The following is a 25,000-nucleotide window of genomic DNA, read 5'->3' on the forward strand; positions in this document are numbered from 1 at the left end:
GTAGAGTAGGGACCCTGCAGTGGGAAAGTGCTGTAGGTGTTGGGAGGTTAACGTCAGGAGTCTACAGCATTTCAGCCGTCACAAGAGCATCAGTGAAGTTCAGGGCTGATGTTGGGGATTAATTTGGTCACAAACACCACTCAAACTTAATCCTGAGACTTTGGATGGAACTCTGCTGGGGGTTGTTTAACAGTGTTATAATCGCTGTGTCACTGTGATCTGATGTTCTCAGGCTACGACTCCAAGCCTCCATCTCTTCACTCTTCACAGCCCCTGGAAATCAGCCCACTCCAGAGGTTCTGGAACATTTTCAGTTTCAGTTCTGAGTGACGTCGGCTCCTTTTGACGAAACACGATGCCACTGACAGTGTTTTCACAAATCTCCACCTCGGGGAGCACTTTCTAAAACAGCAGTGTGAACGGGAGAAAAAAACCCAGACAAAATACTAAAAAGCAGAACCACGCGGAAACGGCCTCAAACTGGACTCACTGATTATTAATGAGTGTCTACATTACTTTGGATATATACTGTCTGTTTACATGTAAACAACAACAAAAACAACAGTGTACCGTGCAGCAATAAACATGTCCCTGACAACGAGTGTGTTCTTGACTCCGAAAAAGAGTGAGTTCACAAAGAGTGAAAAATACAGCCTCAGGCTCCAAGAGAAAACACCTTTATACCTCCCACATACACACACTCTCTCATACACACTCTCACACACTCTCTCATACACACTCTCACACACACTCTCACACACTCTCTCATACACACTCTCACACACACTCTCATACACACTCTCACACACTCTCTCATACACACTCTCACACACTCTCTCATACACACTCTCACACACTCTCTCATACACACTCTCACACACTCTCTCACACACTCTCTCATACACACTCTCACACACACTCTCACACACTCTCATACACACTCTCACAAACACTCTCGCACACACTCTCGCACACTCTCTCACACACTCACACACACACTCTCACACACATTCTCTCATACACACTCTCACACACACTCTCACACACACTCTCACACACACTCTCACACACTCTCTCATACACACTCTCACACACTCTCTCACACACTCTCTCATACACACTCTCACACACTCTCTCATACACACTCTCACACACACTCTCACACACACTCTCACACACTCTCTCATACACACTCTCACACACTCTCTCACACACTCTCTCATACACACTCTCACACACTCTCTCATACACACTCTCACACACACTCTCACACACACTCTCACACACACTCTCACACACTCTCTCATACACACTCTCACACACTCTCTCACACACACTCTCACACACTCTCTCACACACACTCTCACACACTCTCTCATACACACTCTCACACACACTCTCACACACTCTCTCATACACACTCTCACACACTCTCATACACACTCTCTCATACACACTCTCACACACACTCTCACACACTCTCTCATACACACTCTCACACACACTCTCACACACTCTCTCACACACACTCTCACACACTCTCATACACACTCTCACACACTCTCTCATACACACTCTCACACACTCTCTCATACACACTCTCACACACACTCTCACACACTCTCTCATACACACTCTCACACACACTCTCACACACTCTCTCACACACACTCTCACACACTCTCTCACACACACTCTCACACACTCTCTCACACACACTCTCACACACTCTCATACACACTCTCACACACACTCTCACACACTCTCTCATACACACTCTCACACACACTCTCACACACTCTCATACACACTCTCACACACTCTCTCATACACACTCTCACACACACTCTCACACACTCTCTCATACACACTCTCACACACTCTCTCATACACACTCTCACACACACTCTCACACACACTCTCACACACACTCCCACACACTCTCACACACACTCTCTCATACACACTCTCACACACACTCTCACACACTCTCTCATACACACTCTCACACACACTCTCACACACACACTCTCACACACACTCTCTCACAAACACTCTCACACACACTCTCACACACACTCTCACACACTCTCTCATACACTCTCTCACACACTCTCACACATATTCTCTCATACACACTCTCACACACACTCTCACACACACTCTCACACAAACACTCTCACACACACTCTCTCACACACACTCTCACACACACACTCTCACATACACACTCTCACACACACACTCTCACACACACTCTCACACACACACTCTCACATACACACTCTAACACACACTCTCACACACACACTCTCACACGCACTCTCTCACACACACTCTCACACACACTCTCACACACTCTCTCATACACACTCTCACACACTCTCTCACACACACTCTCACACACTCTCATACACACTCTCACACACACTCTCACACACTCTCTCATACACACTCTCACACACTCTCATACACACTCTCTCATACACACTCTCACACACACTCTCACACACTCTCTCATACACACTCTCACACACACTCTCACACACTCTCTCACACACACTCTCACACACTCTCATACACACTCTCACACACTCTCTCATACACACTCTCACACACTCTCTCACACACACTCTCACACACTCTCTCATACACACTCTCACACACACTCTCACACACTCTCTCACACACACTCTCACACACTCTCTCACACACACTCTCACACACTCTCTCACACACACTCTCATACACACTCTCACACACACTCTCACACACTCTCTCATACACACTCTCACACACACTCTCACACACTCTCATACACACTCTCACACACTCTCTCATACACACTCTCACACACTCTCTCATACACACTCTCACACACTCTCTCATACACACTCTCACACACACTCTCACACACACTCTCACACACACTCCCACACACTCTCACACACACTCTCTCATACACACTCTCACACACACTCTCACACACTCTCTCATACACACTCTCACACACACTCTCACACACACACTCTCACACACACTCTCTCACAAACACTCTCACACACACTCTCACACACACTCTCACACACTCTCTCATACACTCTCTCACACACTCTCACACATATTCTCTCATACACACTCTCACACACACTCTCACACACACTCTCACACAAACACTCTCACACACACTCTCTCACACACACTCTCACACACACACTCTCACATACACACTCTCACACACACTCTCACACACACACTCTCACACACACTCTCACACACACACTCTCACATACACACTCTAACACACACTCTCACACACACACTCTCACACGCACTCTCTCACACACACTCTCACACACACTCTCTCACACACACTCTCACACACACTCTCACACACACACACTCTCACACACAATCTCACACATTCTCACACACACTCTCTCATACACTCTCACACACTCTCACACACACTCTCTCATACACTCTCACACACAATCTCACACACTCTCTCACACTCTCTCACACACACACACTCATACACACTCTAACACACACTCTCACACACTCTCTTTCACACACACACTCTCACACACACACTCTCACACACACACTCTCACACACACTCTCACACACACACTCTCTCTCTCTCACACACACACACACACACACACTCACACATATACTCTCTCACACACACTCTCTCAAACACACACTCTCTCTCTCTCACACACTCTCTCACACACACACACTGACACTCTCACACACACTCTCACACTCACACACACTCACACTCTCACACACACACTCACACTCTCACACACTCTCACACACACAGACACTCTCACACACACTCTCACACTCACACACACTCACACTCTCACACACACACTCACACTCTCACACACTCTCACACACACAGACACTCTCACACACTCTCTGTCACACACTCTCTCTCTCACACACACACTCACACACACTCTGTCATGCACTCTCACACACTCTCTCACACACACTCTCACACACATACACTCTCACACTGTGTGGAGACTCTAACCGATGTGTGTGAGGGTCTAGACCCTGTCTCTCTCTCTGAGTCTCTTTCTTTCTGGGTCTCTCTCTCTCACTCTGGGTCTCTCTCTCTCTGGGTCTCTCTCTCTCTCTCTCGCTCTCTCTGGGTCTCTCTCTGGGTCTCTCCCTCTCTCTGCAGTTGTTGTTTATGGAGTGTATTGAAGGCACAAACACCTGTTCACACTCTTCTCACCCCTCCCTAACTTTTTTTCTTTCTTTCTTCATCCCTCTCTCTTTCTCACTCTGATATTGATGTAGGCAGCAGCTGCATCCTTTCAGTTCCCCTCCCCCTGACTCTCTCTCTTCCATATTCCCTCTTTCATCCCCTGCTACTGCTCTCACAACCTGCTTGTCCTTGTCAAGACAGACAGAGAGAGAGAGAGAGAGAGAAAGAGGGAGACAACCTTGAGACAGAGTGATAGAGAGATGGTCAGAGGACATCACATGGAAAGAGAGAGAGAGAGAGAGAGAGAGAGAGAGAGAGAGAGAGAGAAAATCAAATGGAGAGTCAGACAGACAGAGAGAATAGAAAAGAGTGAATATCGAAGGCAGACAGAAAGTGAGATGTGGAAATGGATGCAGAGGAAAAGTGAAAGATGGACAGACAGACACATCTGTGCAGGCTGACCACTAGAGAGAGAAAGAGAGAGACAGAGATAGATAATGAAAGAGAGAGAGAGACAGAGAGAGAGAGAGAGAGAGAGACAGAGAGAGAGAGAGTGAGAGAGAGAGAGAATGGGGGGTGTTGATCCTCAGCTGTCCCTCTTATGGATAAAGCTCCATTTTCAAGAATTGAACTTGAAACCAGCTGTGACCATCACACACACACACACACACACTCTCTGTTACAGCCCTGCTCTGGTCATTGAATAACTCTCTAATAACTAAGATCCTCTCTCTCTGTATCAGGAGGATCATTCTACTTCATTCTAGAAGTAGAAACAACTCCTCTAAACTCTGTCCTGTCTGTTTTGAATGTGAAAGCAGTTTAAACTTTAAAAGCCTTAAAAAGCTTTAAAAACATTAAAAGTTTCTAGGTTACGCCCCCATTTAAGAGCTGCTTTCTGATTGGTCAGTTTTTCATTTAACTGACTTGACGTGTGTGGTGTAGACACACTGAGAGATACGTCACACAACTCTGCCATGTCACTCACCTGCAACATTTAGAATTAGGACACAGCATGAGAACCTGAACCAAAATAAGCTGTTTACATGAGCCGTGTAAAACTGGTGTATTTACAGTCCTGTTTACATGAGCTGTGTAAAGCTTGTGTATTAACAGTCCTGTTTACATGAGCCGTGTAAAACTGGGGTATTTACAGTCCTGTACAGTCCTGTTTACATGAGCTGTGTAAAACTGGTGTATTTACAGTCCTGTTTACATGAGCCTTGTAAAACTGGTGTATTTACAGTCCTGTTTACATGAGCCGTGTAAAACTGGTGTATTTACAGTCCTGTACAGTCCTGTTTACATGAGCTGTGTAAAACTGGTGTATTTACAGTCCTGTTTACATGAGCCTTGTAAAACTGGTGTATTTACAGTCCTGTTTACATGAGCCTTGTAAAACTGGTGTATTTACAGTCCTGTTTACATGAGCCGTGTAAAACTGGTGTATTTACAGTCCTGTTTACATGAGCCTTGTAAAACTGGTGTATTTACAGTCCTGTTTACATGAGCCTTGTAAAACTGGTGTATTTACAGTCCTGTTTACATGAGCCGTGTAAAACTGGTGTATTTACAGTCCTGTTTACATGAGCCGTGTAAAACTGGGGTATTTACAGTCCTGTACAGTCCTGTTTACATGAGCTGTGTAAAACTGGTGTATTTACAGTCCTGTTTACATGAGCCTTGTAAAACTGGTGTATTTACAGTCCTGTTTACATGAGCCTTGTAAAACTGGTGTATTTACAGTCCTGTTTACATGAGCCGTGTAAAACTGGTGTATTTACAGTCCTGTTTACATGAGCCTTGTAAAACTGGTGTATTTACAGTCCTGTTTACATGAGCCGTGCAAAACTGGTGTATTTACAGTCCTGTTTACATGAGCCGTGTAAAACTGGGGTATTTACAGTCCTGTTTACATGAGCCATGTTAAACTGGTGTATTTACAGTCCTGTTTACATGAGCCGTGTAAAACGCTGGTTACGTATGTAACCGTGGTTATGTGAATAGTGGATGACCGCCAGGGCGGTGCCAAAAGTGGATGTATCCCTGCCGTGCCACGGCCAACCGAGAGCGTATGCCAACGAAGTCACTCACGTGACACAGCGTGAGAATCCCACGCAGTATATAACTGCTCGGATCACGCTGTACTGCCTCAGGGACCTGGATCTTCTCGCCTCTCCGAGTGACCAGGAACCCTGGCGGTCATCCACTATTCACATAACCACGGTTACATACGTAACCAGCGTTATGTTTCATATCTCCTGACCGCCAGGGCGGTGCCAAAAGTGGATGACGTGTATCAACGATGTCACGAGGAGGATTATTGACAGTCTGCGGCCCGGGATAGAACTGCTGTAGACAGCCCCTCCGCAGCTGCGATGTTCACACTATAAAATCGGGAGAAGGTGCACGGTGTGGACCACGTAGCCGCCGTGCATATCTCCTGCAAGGAAACACCTCGGAGTGCAGCCCAGGAAGTTGCAACACCCCGGACAGAATGGCCTGTGATATGGTAAGGCATCTGGAGGCTTGCAGCCTCATAAGCCCCTCGAATAACGTCCACAAGCCAATGGGACAGTCGTTGTTTAGACAGTGCCATCCCCAGCTTGGTGGCAGAGAAGCAAACAAACAGCTGATCGGTCTTCCTTACATTAGCCGTAGCGGTTACATAGGCCCTAAGGGCACGCACAGGGCAAAGTAAGGACCGCCTTGCATCAGAATGGTCTGTGTAGGCGGAAAGGTCGATGGCCTGATTCACAAAGGCAGGTTCCAAAATCTTAGGCAGGAAGGCAGTGTTCAGCCTCAACCTGACGCTAGAATCATTTATGCCCCACTGCAGGCATAAGGGGCTGATGGACATAGCATGGAGCTCACACCTCCGCTTAACTGTGCAAACGGCTAGTAAAAAAGTGGTCTTCAGGGAGATCCACTTGAGGCTCGCCTGTTCCAATGGCTCAAAAGGTGCCTGACAAAGGCTGTCTAGCACCAGTGAAAGGTCCCAAGGTGGAGACCGAAGTGTACGAGGCGGGACCAGTCATCTCGCCCCCTTCAAGAAGGACGTAATCAACTCCTGAGAACCCAATGAAACACCATCAGACAGCACCAAGTGGTGCGACAGGGCGGCCACGTACACCTTAAGTGTAGAGGGAGACTTCCCTTCATTCAGCTGTGACTGCAAGAAGGACAGAACTGTCTGTAGCGTGCATGAATGTGGGTCCAAACCTTGGCCAGCGCACCAGACCTCAAAAAACTTCCATCTGCCCTTGTAAAGGGCACGAGTAGAGGGGGCCCTAGATTATCAATAGTGTGTTGCACCTGGGGAAAACACAACTCTAGCCCAGTGGGGGGCCTAAGGGCCACAGCCACAGTCGAAGCCGTTCTGGCTGGGGGTGCCACACCTGTCCTCTCAGTTGTGAGAGCAGATCTGTACGACTCGGTAGCTCCCATGGTGTACCTTGAACCAGGGAAAGCAGAAGAGGAAACCATGGCTGGTATGGCCATTGAGGTGCCACCAAGAGAACCCGATGGTTTTCCCAGCGTACTCTGTCCAAGAGAGCTGGAAGTAGTGGAAAGGGAGGAAAGGCATAGAGTAGTGCCCTCGGCCAGTCGTGGGCTAGGGCATCCTCGCCCAGTGGGCTGTCTTGCGGCTCTTCCGAAAACCACAGGGGGCAATGCGTGGTGTCCCGTGAGGCGAAGAGATCCACCTGAGCTTTCCCGAACAACTTCCACACTGACTGAATCACCTCGGGATGCAGTCTCCACCGTCCTGAGTGTATGGTGTGGCGGGAGAGGGTGTCCGCTACGTTGTTGGAGGAGCCAGCCACATGTGCTGCTCTGAGAGACAGGAATCTTGGGTAAGCCCATGTCCACAGACCCTGGGCAATGCTCAGGAGCTCGCGGGATCTCGTTCCGCCAAAGTGATTCACATAATACACCGCTGACATGTTGTCTGAGCGTACCAAGACATGCCTCCCCTGGAGAATGGGAAGAAAATGTCTCAGAGCAAGCCATATTGCCCGCAGTTCCAGCGTGTTGATGTGGCTCTGGGCCTGCCGGTCGGACCAGAGTCCCTGAACTGCCCTGTGATGACATACTGCCCCCCAGCCAGTGGGGGACGCGTCTGTGGTAATCAATTCCCTGCGGGAGGGGATGCACCCCAGCCTGACACCTGACTGGAGGAAGGTGACCGAGGTCCATATGTTCAGGGCAGAAACACATTCTCCTGAAATGTGGACAAGAAAATGCCTGTGACGCACTGCGTCCAGCCTTAAGCTGGTGATCCACATCTGGAAGGGTCAGATGTGGAGCCTCCCCAGTGCCACCACCTGTGAGGCTGCGGTAAGCAGTCCCTGTAGCCGCAAGAGATCCAAAAACCGGACCTTGCGTCCTAGTTTCAAGCGGCGGATGGCGCAGAGTATGGCTCGAGCACGAGCCCAAGGGAGGGACGCTCTCATAAGGTGTGAGTCCAGCACCATTCCCAGAAAGGTGATGGTTTGGGTCGGAGTGAGCACGCACTTGCCCCAATTTACAGTGAACCCCAGTGCCTGTATGTGCCGCAGCAACTGGAGTGTGTCCTTGTGCGCACGCTGTTCTGTCGGGGCGCACACGAGCCAATCGTCGAGGTAAGGCAGAATTTTCAGTCCCTCTGCCATAAGTGGGGACAGTGCGGCACGTACGCACCTTGTGAAAACCCTGGGAGCCAGGGAGAGGCCGAATGGTAAGACACAAAATTGGTACACCTTCTGATTGAAGGCAAACCGGAGGAAGCACCTGTGCTCCGGAGCAATGGGAACATGAAAGTAGGCGTCTGCAAGGTCGACAAGTGTGAACCATTCTGCCTTGTCGATCATACGAAGGGTGACCGCTGTGTGCAACATCCGGAACGGTAGAACCTTTAAATAGGCATTTAGCCGCCGGAGGTCTAAAATGGGTCTGAGCCCACCATCCTTTTTGGGAACTACAAAGTAAACAGAGTAAAAACCCTCTGTCTGAACATGAGGGGCCACTAACTCTATGGCTCCCTTGTCCAGGAGAACTCGAACTTCCTGGGAGAGCCTTGCTGCCCGATGTGGGTCTTGAACTCTGGTAAACAGTGGGCGAGAACTTAGGGGTGGCCGGCGGCGTAACTGCAGCCTGTAACCCCTCGACATGGTCCTGAGGACCCATGGATCTGAGACCGTCCTGTCCCAATAAGCTTGATGGAAAGCAGGGAGGGGTCCAGTCACCGGCCGGGATGTGTCAGCGACGATCTGCTGTAGTACCGTGGGGTACATGCCGTCTAGGGGGCCATGCATGCCGCCTAGGGGCCGGCACAGGAACCGTGGAAACGCCTGGGCGGACCTGGGGAGCTGGAGTGCTAATCCGCCGTCCTCGGTCATGACTCCGCACTCTGTGCGGTGGGCGACGAAAGCTCTGTGATTGTCCCACGCCATGAAGTTTCCGTGCTTCTGTGAGGGAGGAGCGGCGCTCCAGGGCTTCCTTGGCTGTAGGGCCAAAGAGATAACCAGGAGCCAGGGGTACTGATCGTAGTGTGGCACGGCACGGCTCGGGCAGCGAGGACTGGGCCAGCCACACTTGACGACGAGCATGTAGACTAGTGGCCACAAGCAGTCCAGTATCATGGGTCATATAGCCAGCTGTTAAAAGAGCCAGATTCAGCAATTCTTCTGAAGCGGTGGGGTCCTCTGCGGTTGCATGAGGGTTCTGAAGGGCTATGAGCAGGATGCATAGCGTGTTGAGCAGCCTACCCAGCCGTGTCGCTGAATTATGCAATTTAACAACCATTTCGTCCGTGCGTCTGCATTCCACACTGGGGCAGCGGGGCTCCTGACAAAGAGCCTCATCTGGTGAAACCACTGTTGAGGCTACACAGGGGTCGATAGGCGGCATGTTCGCTAAACCGTATTCAGCCGCTCCAGACATGGAAGATAGCATGCGAGCCGTATCTGTCGGACGACATGCTCTCTCACTACGAAAGGCGGCAGAGAATTCCGCCACAAAATCCTGACATGGGGGTACTGCAAGTCCGTCTGCCTCCAAGCGCTTAAACAGAGCGTTAGAGCGCAAGCATTCTGCCGCTGGGGTATCTAGGCCCAGCCTGGCCAGGGCTAGTTTCAATGTCTTTTCCACCGAAGACCTGCGTGAAGACGCCGCAGGGGTTTCTCCATCCTCTCTAGCTCCACTCGAAGAGAAAGAGCGAGGCGGCAGTGGGGAGCTCGGGTTTAGAGTAAGGGCCTGAGTCTCACGACCACTAGGTGGCATGGTCGGGAACCCCATGTCCGATGCAACCGTGGAAAGAATATCTAAGTCCAGCTCCGGAGGCAGCAACCCAGAGTCCTGAGAATCCACAGAGGCTTCTTCCGACTGCCTCTGATTCTGGCTGCCCATAGCTAAGACCAAGCTCTTCAGCTGGTTCAGCTCGGAAAAAACAGTGTCCATCCTGTCAGATAGAGCCCCATAAGACTTTTTCCGACGCGGCTCTTCCGCGAGGCGCGGGGCGCTTCTTTTGGCTCGTGTTTTAGGTGCAGCCGCAGGTAGAGCGGCCGTGTTCCGTGCCTCAAGGCCCGCCAGGCGTTCCTGGCGAATGGCCAAGGGCATCACCGCGCAATCAATGCACGGGTCCGTAAGTGCCTCACGCAGGTGGTCCAGGCCCAGACACGACGGGCACAGTCGGTGTCCATCGTTGGGCTCCAAAATGGAGGGGCAGTGAATACAGCTAATCTGAGATAGCATTGCCAAGGAAAAAAAACCTCTGCATCACAAAAGCCGTTCCTTACCGGCGTATACTGCGTGGCCTCAGTGGATTCGGTGTACCGAACACTGAGGAGCAGAAAGGAAAAACGCGTCGTTGCCTAGCGCTGTAGCCCTCGGTGTACCGCGGCTTGTGCGTCTAAAGGCTGGAGAAAAGTACTCACCCGTTAGGTTCGCGGTGATTCGTACTGCGTATAGGCTCGTACCTAAGCACTGGTGTACCAGGCTATGTACGACGGTCGGCTGACGTATCCCTCGAAGAGACTTGAAGAGAAGAAAAAATAAACAACTCTAGAGGTCGGGAAAAATTCCGAAGCTCAAGGCGAGCTGCGCTCAATCGGCTTCCAAGGCGAGAAGAGAAGGAGGCAGTACAGCGTGATCCGAGCAGTTATATACTGCGTGGGATTCTCACGCTGTGTCACGTGAGTGACTTCGTTGGCATACGCTCTCGGTTGGCTGTGGCACGGCAGGGATACATCCACTTTTGGCACCGCCCTGGCAGTCAGGAGATATGAAACATAACTGGTGTATTTACAGTCCTGTTTACATGAGCTGTGTAAAACTGGTGTATTTACAGTTCTGTTTACATGAGCCTTGTAAAACTGGTGTATTTACAGTCCTGTTTACATGAGCCGTGTAAAACTGGTGTATTTACAGTCCTGTTTACATGAGCCGTGTAAAACTGGTGTATTTACAGTCCTGTTTACATGAGCCGTGTAAAACTGGTGTATTTCCAGTCCTGTTTACATGAGCCATGTTAAACTGGTGTATTTACAGTCCTGTTTACATGAGCTGTGTAAAGCTAGTGTATTTATAGTTCTGTCTATGTGAGCCGTGTGAACTTGGTGTATTTACAGTCCTGTTTACATGAGCTGTGTAAAACTGGTGTATTTACAGTCCTGTTTACATGAGCTGTTTAAAGCTAGTGTATTTACAGTCCTGTTTACAAGAGCTGTGTAAAGCTAGTGTATTTACAGTTCTGTCTATGTAAGCCGTGTAAAACTGGTGTATTTACAGTCCTGTTTACATGAGCCGTGTAAAACTAGTGTATTTACAGTCCTATTTACATGAGCTGTGTAAAGCTAGTGTATTTACAGTCCTGTTTACATGAGCTGTGTAAAACTAGTGTATTTACAGTTCTGTTTACATGAGCCGTGTAAAACTGGTGTATTTACAGTCCTGTTTACATGAGCCGTGTAAAACTAGTGTATTTACAGTTCTGTTTACATGAGCCGTGTAAAACTAGTGTATTTACAGTTCTGTTTACATGAGCCGTGTAAAACTGGTGTATTTACAGTCCTGTTTACATGAGCCGTGTAAAACTAGTGTATTTACAGTCCTATTTACATGAGCTGTGTAAAGCTAGTGTATTTACAGTTCTGTCTACATGAGCCGTGTAAAACTGGTGTATTTACAGTCCTGTTTACTTGAGCCGTGTAAAACTAGTGTATTTACAGTTCTGTTTACATGAGCCGTGTAAAACTAGTGTATTTACAGTCCTGCTTACATGAGCTGTGTAAAACTAGTGTATTTACAGTCCTGTTTACATGAGTCGTGTAAAACTAGTGTATTTACAGTTCTGTTTACATGAGCCGTGTAAAACTAATGTATTTACAGTCCTGTTTACATGAGCCATGTAAAACTAATGTATTTACAGTCCTGTTTACATGAGCCGTGTAAAACTAGTGTATTTACAGTCCTGTTTACATGAGCCGTGTAAAACTAGTGTATTTACAGTCCTGTTTACATGAGCTGTGTAAAACTAGTGTATTTACAGTCCTGTTTACATGAGCCGTGTAAAACTAGTGTATTTACAGTTCTGTTTACATGAGCCGTGTAAAACTAATGTATTTACAGTCCTGTTTACATGAGCCATGTAAAACTAGTGTATTTACAGTCCTGTTTACATGAGCCATGTAAAACTAATGTATTTACAGTCCTGTTTACATGAGCTGTTTAAAGCTAGTGTATTTACAGTCCTGTTTACAAGAGCTGTGTAAAGCTAGTGTATTTACAGTTCTGTCTATGTAAGCCGTGTAAAACTGGTGTATTTACAGTCCTGTTTACATGAGCCGTGTAAAACTAGTGTATTTACAGTCCTATTTACATGAGCTGTGTAAAGCTAGTGTATTTACAGTCCTGTTTACATGAGCTGTGTAAAACTAGTGTATTTACAGTTCTGTTTACATGAGCCGTGTAAAACTGGTGTATTTACAGTCCTGTTTACATGAGCCGTGTAAAACTAGTGTATTTACAGTTCTGTTTACATGAGCCGTGTAAAACTAGTGTATTTACAGTTCTGTTTACATGAGCCGTGTAAAACTGGTGTATTTACAGTCCTGTTTACATGAGCCGTGTAAAACTAGTGTATTTACAGTCCTATTTACATGAGCTGTGTAAAGCTAGTGTATTTACAGTTCTGTCTACATGAGCCGTGTAAAACTGGTGTATTTACAGTCCTGTTTACTTGAGCCGTGTAAAACTAGTGTATTTACAGTTCTGTTTACATGAGCCGTGTAAAACTAGTGTATTTACAGTCCTGCTTACATGAGCTGTGTAAAACTAGTGTATTTACAGTCCTGTTTACATGAGCCGTGTAAAACTAGTGTATTTACAGTTCTGTTTACATGAGCCGTGTAAAACTAATGTATTTACAGTCCTGTTTACATGAGCCATGTAAAACTAATGTATTTACAGTCCTGTTTACATGAGCCGTGTAAAACTAGTGTATTTACAGTCCTGTTTACATGAGCCGTGTAAAACTAGTGTATTTACAGTCCTGTTTACATGAGCTGTGTAAAACTAGTGTATTTACAGTCCTGTTTACATGAGCCGTGTAAAACTAGTGTATTTACAGTTCTGTTTACATGAGCCGTGTAAAACTAATGTATTTACAGTCCTGTTTACATGAGCCATGTAAAACTAGTGTATTTACAGTCCTGTTTACATGAGCCATGTAAAACTAATGTATTTACAGTCCTGTTTACATGAGCTGTGTAAAACTAGTGTATTTACAGTCCTGTTTACATGAGCCGTGTAAAACTAGTGTATTTACAGTTCTGTTTACATGAGCCGTGTAAAACTAATGTATTTACAGTCCTGTGTACATGAGCTGTGTAAAACTAGTGTATTTACAGTCCTGTTTACTTGAGCCGTGTAAAACTAGTGTATTTACAGTCCTGTTTACATGAGCCGTGTAAAACTAGTGTATTTACAGTCCTGCTTACATGAGCTGTGTAAAACTAGTGTATTTACAGTCCTGTTTACATGAGCCGTGTAAAACTAGTGTATTTACAGTTCTGTTTACATGAGCCGTGTAAAACTAATGTATTTACAGTCCTGTTTACATGAGCCATGTAAAACTAGTGTATTTACAGTCCTGTTTACATGAGCCATGTAAACCAATGTATTTACAGTCCTGTTTACATGAGCTGTGTAAAACTAGTGTATTTACAGTCCTGTTTACATGAGCCGTGTAAAACTAGTGTATTTACAGTTCTGTTTACATGAGCCGTGTAAAACTAGTGTATTTACAGTCCTGTTTACATGAGCTGTGTAAAACTAGTGTATTTACAGTCCTGTTTACATGAGCCATGTAAAACTGGTGTATTTACAGTCCTGTTTACATGAGCCTTGTAAAACTGGTGTATTTACAGTCCTGTTTACATGAGCCTTGTAAAACTAGTGTATTCACAGTCCTGTTTACATGAGCTGTGTAAAACTAGTGTATTTACAGTCCTGTTTACATGAGCCGTGTAAAACTAGTGTATTTACAGTTCTGTTTACATGAGCCGTGTAAAACTAATGTATTTACAGTCTTGTGTACATGAGCTGTGTAAAACTAGTGTATTTACAGTCCTGTTTACACGAGCCATGTAAAACTAGTGTATTTACAGTCCTGTTTACATGAGCCATGTAAAACTAATGTATTTACAGTCCTGTTTACATGAGCCGTGTAAAACTAGTGTATTTACAGTCCTGTTTACATGAGCCGTGTAAAACTAGTGTATTTACAGTCCTGTTTACATGAGCTGTGTAAAACTAGTGTATTTACAGTCCTGTTTACATGAGCCGTGTAAAACTAGTGTATTTACAGTTCTGTTTACATGAGCCGTGTAAAACTAATGTATTTACAGTCCTGTTTACATGAGCCATGTAAAACTAGTGTATTTACAGTCCTGTTTACATGAGCCATGTAAAACTAATGTATTTACAGTCCTGTTTACATGAGCTGTTTAAAGCTAGTGTATTTACAGTCCTGTTTACAAGAGCTGTGTAAAGCTAGTGTATTTACAGTTCTGTCTATGTAAGCCGTGTAAAACTGGTGTATTTACAGTCCTGTTTACATGAGCCGTGTAAAACTAGTGTATTTACAGTTCTGTTTACATGAGCCGTGTAAAACTAATGTATTTACAGTCCTGTTTACATGAGCCATGTAAAACTAGTGTATTTACAGTCCTGTTTACATGAGCCATGTAAAACTAATGTATTTACAGTCCTGTTTACATGAGCTGTGTAAAACTAGTGTATTTACAGTCCTGTTTACATGAGCCGTGTAAAACTAGTGTATTTACAGTTCTGTTTACATGAGCCGTGTAAAACTAGTGTATTTACAGTCCTGCTTACATGAGCTGTGTAAAACTAGTGTATTTACAGTCCTGTTTACATGAGCCGTGTAAAACTAGTGTATTTACAGTCCTGTTTACATGAGCCGTGTAAAACTAGTGTATTTACAGTTCTGTTTACATGAGCCGTGTAAAACTAATGTATTTACAGTCCTGTTTACATGAGCCATGTAAAACTAGTGTATTTACAGTCCTGTTTACATGAGCCATGTAAACCAATGTATTTACAGTCCTGTTTACATGAGCTGTGTAAAACTAGTGTATTTACAGTCCTGTTTACATGAGCCGTGTAAAACTAGTGTATTTACAGTTCTGTTTACATGAGCCGTGTAAAACTAGTGTATTTACAGTCCTGTTTACATGAGCTGTGTAAAACTAGTGTATTTACAGTCCTGTTTACATGAGCCATGTAAAACTGGTGTATTTACAGTCCTGTTTACATGAGCCTTGTAAAACTGGTGTATTTACAGTCCTGTTTACATGAGCCTTGTAAAACTAGTGTATTCACAGTCCTGTTTACATGAGCTGTGTAAAACTAGTGTATTTACAGTCCTGTTTACATGAGCCGTGTAAAACTAGTGTATTTACAGTTCTGTTTACATGAGCCGTGTAAAACTAATGTATTTACAGTCTTGTGTACATGAGCTGTGTAAAACTAGTGTATTTACAGTCCTGTTTACACGAGCCATGTAAAACTAGTGTATTTACAGTCCTGTTTACATGAGCCATGTAAAACTAATGTATTTACAGTCCTGTTTACATGAGCCGTGTAAAACTAGTGTATTTACAGTCCTGTTTACATGAGCCGTGTAAAACTAGTGTATTTACAGTCCTGTTTACATGAGCTGTGTAAAACTAGTGTATTTACAGTCCTGTTTACATGAGCCGTGTAAAACTAATGTATTTACAGTTCTGTTTACATGAGCCGTGTAAAACTAATGTATTTACAGTCCTGTTTACATGAGCCATGTAAAACTAGTGTATTTACAGTCCTGTTTACATGAGCCATGTAAAACTAATGTATTTACAGTCCTGTTTACATGAGCTGTTTAAAGCTAGTGTATTTACAGTCCTGTTTACAAGAGCTGTGTAAAGCTAGTGTATTTACAGTTCTGTCTATGTAAGCCGTGTAAAACTGGTGTATTTACAGTCCTGTTTACATGAGCCGTGTAAAACTAGTGTATTTACAGTCCTATTTACATGAGCTGTGTAAAGCTAGTGTATTTACAGTCCTGTTTACATGAGCTGTGTAAAACTAGTGTATTTACAGTTCTGTTTACATGAGCCGTGTAAAACTGGTGTATTTACAGTCCTGTTTACATGAGCCGTGTAAAACTAGTGTATTTACAGTTCTGTTTACATGAGCCGTGTAAAACTAGTGTATTTACAGTTCTGTTTACATGAGCCGTGTAAAACTGGTGTATTTACAGTCCTGTTTACATGAGCCGTGTAAAACTAGTGTATTTACAGTCCTATTTACATGAGCTGTGTAAAGCTAGTGTATTTACAGTTCTGTCTACATGAGCCGTGTAAAACTGGTGTATTTACAGTCCTGTTTACTTGAGCCGTGTAAAACTAGTGTATTTACAGTTCTGTTTACATGAGCCGTGTAAAACTAGTGTATTTACAGTCCTGTTTACATGAGCCGTGTAAAACTAGTGTATTTACAGTTCTGTTTACATGAGCCGTGTAAAACTAATGTATTTACAGTCCTGTTTACATGAGCCATGTAAAACTAATGTATTTACAGTCCTGTTTACATGAGCCGTGTAAAACTAATGTATTTACAGTTCTGTTTACATGAGCTGTGTAAAACTAGTGTATTTACAGTCCTGTTTACATGAGCCGTGTAAAACTAGTGTATTTACAGTTCTGTTTACATGAGCCGTGTAAAACTGGTGTATTTACAGTCCTGTTTACATGAGCCGTGTAAAACTAGTGTATTTACAGTCCTATTTACATGAGCTGTGTAAAGCTAGTGTATTTACAGTTCTGTCTACATGAGCCGTGTAAAACTGGTGTATTTACAGTCCTGTTTACTTGAGCCGTGTAAAACTAGTGTATTTACAGTTCTGTTTACATGAGCCGTGTAAAACTAGTGTATTTACAGTCCTGCTTACATGAGCTGTGTAAAACTAGTGTATTTACAGTCCTGTTTACATGAGCCGTGTAAAACTAGTGTATTTACAGTTCTGTTTACATGAGCCGTGTAAAACTAATGTATTTACAGTCCTGTTTACATGAGCCATGTAAAACTAATGTATTTACAGTCCTGTTTACATGAGCCGTGTAAAACTAGTGTATTTACAGTCCTGTTTACATGAGCCGTGTAAAACTAGTGTATTTACAGTCCTGTTTACATGAGCTGTGTAAAACTAGTGTATTTACAGTCCTGTTTACATGAGCCGTGTAAAACTAGTGTATTTACAGTTCTGTTTACATGAGCCGTGTAAAACTAATGTATTTACAGTCCTGTTTACATGAGCCATGTAAAACTAGTGTATTTACAGTCCTGTTTACATGAGCCATGTAAAACTAATGTATTTACAGTCCTGTTTACATGAGCCGTGTAAAACTAGTGTATTTACAGTCCTGTTTACATGAGCCGTGTAAAACTAGTGTATTTACAGTCCTGTTTACATGAGCTGTGTAAAACTAGTGTATTTACAGTCCTGTTTACATGAGCCGTGTAAAACTAGTGTATTTACAGTTCTGTTTACATGAGCCGTGTAAAACTAATGTATTTACAGTCCTGTTTACATGAGCCATGTAAAACTAGTGTATTTACAGTCCTGTTTACATGAGCCATGTAAAACTAATGTATTTACAGTCCTGTTTACATGAGCTGTTTAAAGCTAGTGTATTTACAGTCCTGTTTACAAGAGCTGTGTAAAGCTAGTGTATTTACAGTTCTGTCTATGTAAGCCGTGTAAAACTGGTGTATTTACAGTCCTGTTTACATGAGCCGTGTAAAACTAGTGTATTTACAGTTCTGTTTACATGAGCCGTGTAAAACTAATGTATTTACAGTCCTGTTTACATGAGCCATGTAAAACTAGTGTATTTACAGTCCTGTTTACATGAGCCATGTAAAACTAATGTATTTACAGTCCTGTTTACATGAGCTGTGTAAAACTAGTGTATTTACAGTCCTGTTTACATGAGCCGTGTAAAACTAGTGTATTTACAGTTCTGTTTACATGAGCCGTGTAAAACTAGTGTATTTACAGTCCTGCTTACATGAGCTGTGTAAAACTAGTGTATTTACAGTCCTGTTTACATGAGCCGTGTAAAACTAGTGTATTTACAGTCCTGCTTACATGAGCTGTGTAAAACTAGTGTATTTACAGTCCTGTTTACATGAGCCGTGTAAAACTAGTGTATTTACAGTTCTGTTTACATGAGCCGTGTAAAACTAATGTATTTACAGTCCTGTTTACATGAGCCATGTAAAACTAGTGTATTTACTGTCCTGTTTACATGAGCCATGTAAACCAATGTATTTACAGTCCTGTTTACATGAGCTGTGTAAAACTAGTGTATTTACAGTCCTGTTTACATGAGCCGTGTAAAACTAGTGTATTTACAGTTCTGTTTACATGAGCCGTGTAAAACTAGTGTATTTACAGTCCTGTTTACATGAGCTGTGTAAAACTAGTGTATTTACAGTCCTGTTTACATGAGCCATGTAAAACTGGTGTATTTACAGTCCTGTTTACATGAGCCTTGTAAAACTGGTGTATTTACAGTCCTGTTTACATGAGCCTTGTAAAACTAGTGTATTCACAGTCCTGTTTACATGAGCTGTGTAAAACTAGTGTATTTACAGTCCTGTTTACATGAGCCGTGTAAAACTAGTGTATTTACAGTTCTGTTTACATGAGCCGTGTAAAACTAATGTATTTACAGTCTTGTGTACATGAGCTGTGTAAAACTAGTGTATTTACAGTCCTGTTTACACGAGCCATGTAAAACTAGTGTATTTACAGTCCTGTTTACATGAGCCATGTAAAACTAATGTATTTACAGTCCTGTTTACATGAGCCGTGTAAAACTAGTGTATTTACAGTCCTGTTTACATGAGCCGTGTAAAACTAGTGTATTTACAGTCCTGTTTACATGAGCTGTGTAAAACTAGTGTATTTACAGTCCTGTTTACATGAGCCGTGTAAAACTAATGTATTTACAGTTCTGTTTACATGAGCCGTGTAAAACTAATGTATTTACAGTCCTGTTTACATGAGCCATGTAAAACTAGTGTATTTACAGTCCTGTTTACATGAGCCATGTAAAACTAATGTATTTACAGTCCTGTTTACATGAGCTGTTTAAAGCTAGTGTATTTACAGTCCTGTTTACAAGAGCTGTGTAAAGCTAGTGTATTTACAGTTCTGTCTATGTAAGCCGTGTAAAACTGGTGTATTTACAGTCCTGTTTACATGAGCCGTGTAAAACTAGTGTATTTACAGTCCTATTTACATGAGCTGTGTAAAGCTAGTGTATTTACAGTCCTGTTTACATGAGCTGTGTAAAACTAGTGTATTTACAGTTCTGTTTACATGAGCCGTGTAAAACTGGTGTATTTACAGTCCTGTTTACATGAGCCGTGTAAAACTAGTGTATTTACAGTTCTGTTTACATGAGCCGTGTAAAACTAGTGTATTTACAGTTCTGTTTACATGAGCCGTGTAAAACTGGTGTATTTACAGTCCTGTTTACATGAGCCGTGTAAAACTAGTGTATTTACAGTCCTATTTACATGAGCTGTGTAAAGCTAGTGTATTTACAGTTCTGTCTACATGAGCCGTGTAAAACTGGTGTATTTACAGTCCTGTTTACTTGAGCCGTGTAAAACTAGTGTATTTACAGTTCTGTTTACATGAGCCGTGTAAAACTAGTGTATTTACAGTCCTGTTTACATGAGCCGTGTAAAACTAGTGTATTTACAGTTCTGTTTACATGAGCCGTGTAAAACTAATGTATTTACAGTCCTGTTTACATGAGCCATGTAAAACTAATGTATTTACAGTCCTGTTTACATGAGCCGTGTAAAACTAATGTATTTACAGTTCTGTTTACATGAGCTGTGTAAAACTAGTGTATTTACAGTCCTGTTTACATGAGCCGTGTAAAACTAGTGTATTTACAGTTCTGTTTACATGAGCCGTGTAAAACTGGTGTATTTACAGTCCTGTTTACATGAGCCGTGTAAAACTAGTGTATTTACAGTCCTATTTACATGAGCTGTGTAAAGCTAGTGTATTTACAGTTCTGTCTACATGAGCCGTGTAAAACTGGTGTATTTACAGTCCTGTTTACTTGAGCCGTGTAAAACTAGTGTATTTACAGTTCTGTTTACATGAGCCGTGTAAAACTAGTGTATTTACAGTCCTGCTTACATGAGCTGTGTAAAACTAGTGTATTTACAGTCCTGTTTACATGAGCCGTGTAAAACTAGTGTATTTACAGTTCTGTTTACATGAGCCGTGTAAAACTAATGTATTTACAGTCCTGTTTACATGAGCCGTGTAAAACTAGTGTATTTACAGTCCTGCTTACATGAGCTGTGTAAAACTAGTGTATTTACAGTCCTGTTTACATGAGCCGTGTAAAACTAGTGTATTTACAGTTCTGTTTACATGAGCCGTGTAAAACTAATGTATTTACAGTCCTGTTTACATGAGCCATGTAAAACTAATGTATTTACAGTCCTGTTTACATGAGCCGTGTAAAACTAGTGTATTTACAGTCCTGTTTACATGAGCCGTGTAAAACTAGTGTATTTACAGTCCTGTTTACATGAGCTGTGTAAAACTAGTGTATTTACAGTCCTGTTTACATGAGCCGTGTAAAACTAGTGTATTTACAGTTCTGTTTACATGAGCCGTGTAAAACTAATGTATTTACAGTCCTGTTTACATGAGCCATGTAAAACTAGTGTATTTACAGTCCTGTTTACATGAGCCGTGTAAAACTAGTGTATTTACAGTTCTGTTTACATGAGCCGTGTAAAACTAATGTATTTACAGTCCTGTGTACATGAGCTGTGTAAAACTAGTGTATTTACAGTCCTGTTTACTTGAGCCGTGTAAAACTAGTGTATTTACAGTCCTGTTTACATGAGCCGTGTAAAACTAGTGTATTTACAGTCCTGCTTACATGAGCTGTGTAAAACTAGTGTATTTACAGTCCTGTTTACATGAGCCGTGTAAAACTAGTGTATTTACAGTTCTGTTTACATGAGCCGTGTAAAACTAATGTATTTACAGTCCTGTTTACATGAGCCATGTAAAACTAGTGTATTTACAGTCCTGTTTACATGAGCCATGTAAACCAATGTATTTACAGTCCTGTTTACATGAGCTGTGTAAAACTAGTGTATTTACAGTCCTGTTTACATGAGCCGTGTAAAACTAGTGTATTTACAGTTCTGTTTACATGAGCCGTGTAAAACTAGTGTATTTACAGTCCTGTTTACATGAGCTGTGTAAAACTAGTGTATTTACAGTCCTGTTTACATGAGCCATGTAAAACTGGTGTATTTACAGTCCTGTTTACATGAGCCTTGTAAAACTGGTGTATTTACAGTCCTGTTTACATGAGCCTTGTAAAACTAGTGTATTCACAGTCCTGTTTACATGAGCTGTGTAAAACTAGTGTATTTACAGTCCTGTTTACATGAGCCGTGTAAAACTAGTGTATTTACAGTTCTGTTTACATGAGCCGTGTAAAACTAATGTATTTACAGTCCTGTGTACATGAGCTGTGTAAAACTAGTGTATTTACAGTCCTGTTTACACGAGCCATGTAAAACTAGTGTATTTACAGTTCTGTTTTAATGAGCCGTGTAAAACTAGTGTATTTACAGCCATTGAGGCATGTAAATCTAGCGTGTAAATGTTTTATGTTTTTTCCTGATACTGGAAAATTAAGAATATACTACAAACTTTATAAACACACAGACCCACAGTCTCACTGAATCATCTCTCTCTCACACACACACACACACACACACACACACACACACACAAACACACTTCATTAGCACCTCATTGGCACATTATATAGTCTATTGCACACCACACACTGTTCCTATAAACACACACATTCACAACATTCACACGTCGTGCAGATGTCAGACATTTAGGAAAAAACAAAATATGAACAGCTGTGATAAAAAAATAGCTACTGCTGTCTTCTTTTACACACACACACAAACACACACACACACACACTGCAACCATTATTGTATTCTCGTGGCTGGAGTTATTTTAAAAAATGGAGGGTGGAAAATCTCCATTTTCAAAAATATCCAGATCCATGATCTGGAAGCATAAGCTGTTCAAGCTTTGGAGGAGACACTGGGGCATTGTGAGAAAAGTATTTCCTGTAGTGAATCTGCAAGGTTTGTCCTGTAGTTCCACTCAGCAATCCTGGGTTTCAGTTGGACACAGCAACATTTTACTAGAGCATGTGCTTCAGTAAAGTGGGTCTAATGACGTACCTGGCACGTGATTAGTGAGTACAGAAACAAGCAGGTGGTTTTAATATTTCGGCTGATGATTATTCTGTGAGGACTACACACTAACAACAAGAACCACCATCACAAAGATAATGCAAAGCAACCACAAAACAAAGGGTTTATACACACACACACACACACACACACACAAGCAAGGCAGGTAACAAGGAACACCTGGGAACAGCATGTAACCACGTCTACAGACCACGCCCAGGTGAAACACATAACCAGGGTTGAGCAGAACATGACCCTGTCCTTCAAAACATCTCACACTAAACTCCTGAACACTGCTGTTAATAATCGTTAATAATAATTATGAGTCATTAATAATAATAATTTAAATGTTAAACTGAACCAAACATTAACAAACATCACAAGTGACACTAAGTCCATTTTGACTGCGACTGTGAGTAGCTGTTGCTGTGATTTGTGGTTTTAGGAGAGTTGCTAAGATGGTGTTAAATGAGTGTGTGTGTGTGTGTGTGTAAGGACGGTGCAGTGAGAGATCGATGGTCAGGGTTTCCTCCTGCTCTGAGAGAGGCTAATTAAAGTTCAGCAGCAGCAGGAGGCGTTCTCTCTCTCTCTCTCTCTGTCTCTCTCTCTCTATCTCTCCTCCTCTCTCTCTCACTCAAACAGACACACACACACACACACACACACCAACAAGCAACAGATCCCCTCATCACAGTCTGCTCTGAGCTTAAACCTGTGTGTATAAAACCTGGAGAAGAGCAGGAGCTCTGTCCGCAGGGAGCACAATGGCCCACAGTGTGAAGTGTGACCGGTCACAGCCCTCTCTCCCCTCCATTGTATTTATTGTCATTTCCTTACATTACTGTTTTGTGTTGCTGCACATTTGCGTTGTGGATACTTGCTTTGTGTTTCCTGCACATGATTCATTTGTACACTTTAGCCCTGTGTGTGCCGTTCTACAGGATTCTGTTCCTTTAAGAGCATTGTTTCATTTCACTGTCAACCGTAGACACTGTCTATAGGTGATATGACAATGAAATTCACTTGAAGTGAACGTGAAGGAACATGCACGCAGGGTTAAATATAGTCTGAGCCACAGATGCTCCACCCACAAATTGTGTGTTCTTGTCTGTGCTTGGGTTCTCATGTTCTTGGGAAAGATCATCGGTCGCAGCCGAGGCACCGTTCCCCGGATGTGTTCCTGCTCCGCCCGTACTATCGTAGATGTATTAAGATGTGACTTCTGTAGACTTCAGAGAGTCAGATATCACAGAATACATTTTGCACCAACCTCAGCACGATGGCTTTTTTCCCGCCGCTGACTCATCAATTACAGAATGACCACAGCGTCCTCCCGTCCTCAGGGGTTTGTACTCGTCAGTTGAACATGCCCAGTCTGTATTACTAAATACAGCTGTCTGAACTTAATGTACTTTGTATTGAGGAAGAGCTAGAGAGTCTGATACTTTCAGTGCACTGACCTGGACTTGCTGTCAGGATTCTGCCAGCTGCATTCTGTTTGGCTCCCTGTGCATTTGTGTATAGGAACTTGTATTGTGTAAATATGTATTGTTTTGTACGGGCTGTGGTACTGGTCCGAAGTGAATCCTTCTACACGACCGGCCAAAATAGCGGACTGTGATTAGTCCTGTTGTGTGCCAGTCAGATATGTTTTTTCTGCAGTAGCGGGCGGTTCTTGGCCACACTGAGTGGCGAAAGGCACCAGACTCTCCAGACTCTCCAGACCTGGCAGAGTGAGACTAGGTTAAATGCAACCTGGATATTTTATATGGATAAAAAGAGAAACAGTTTGGATCATCTCCCACAGATGTTCATTTTCCCACAGCAGTTTTGTCTGTGAATTTCCCAATGATCTGATGGTTCCATTTATTCAGA

At 43.2% G+C, this 25,000-nt stretch overlaps 1 protein-coding gene across 1 annotated transcript in view; it reads right to left on the reverse strand.

The window, feature by feature from the left end:
- pacrg (PARK2 co-regulated) overlaps positions 1–25,000 on the reverse strand; it is a 93,207-nt gene that overhangs the window by 857 nt on the left and 67,350 nt on the right. The gene's annotated exons all lie outside the window — the stretch shown is intronic.

Source organism: Hoplias malabaricus, chromosome 1, assembly GCF_029633855.1.
Source record: "Hoplias malabaricus isolate fHopMal1 chromosome 1, fHopMal1.hap1, whole genome shotgun sequence".
NCBI lineage: Eukaryota > Metazoa > Chordata > Actinopteri > Characiformes > Erythrinidae > Hoplias > Hoplias malabaricus.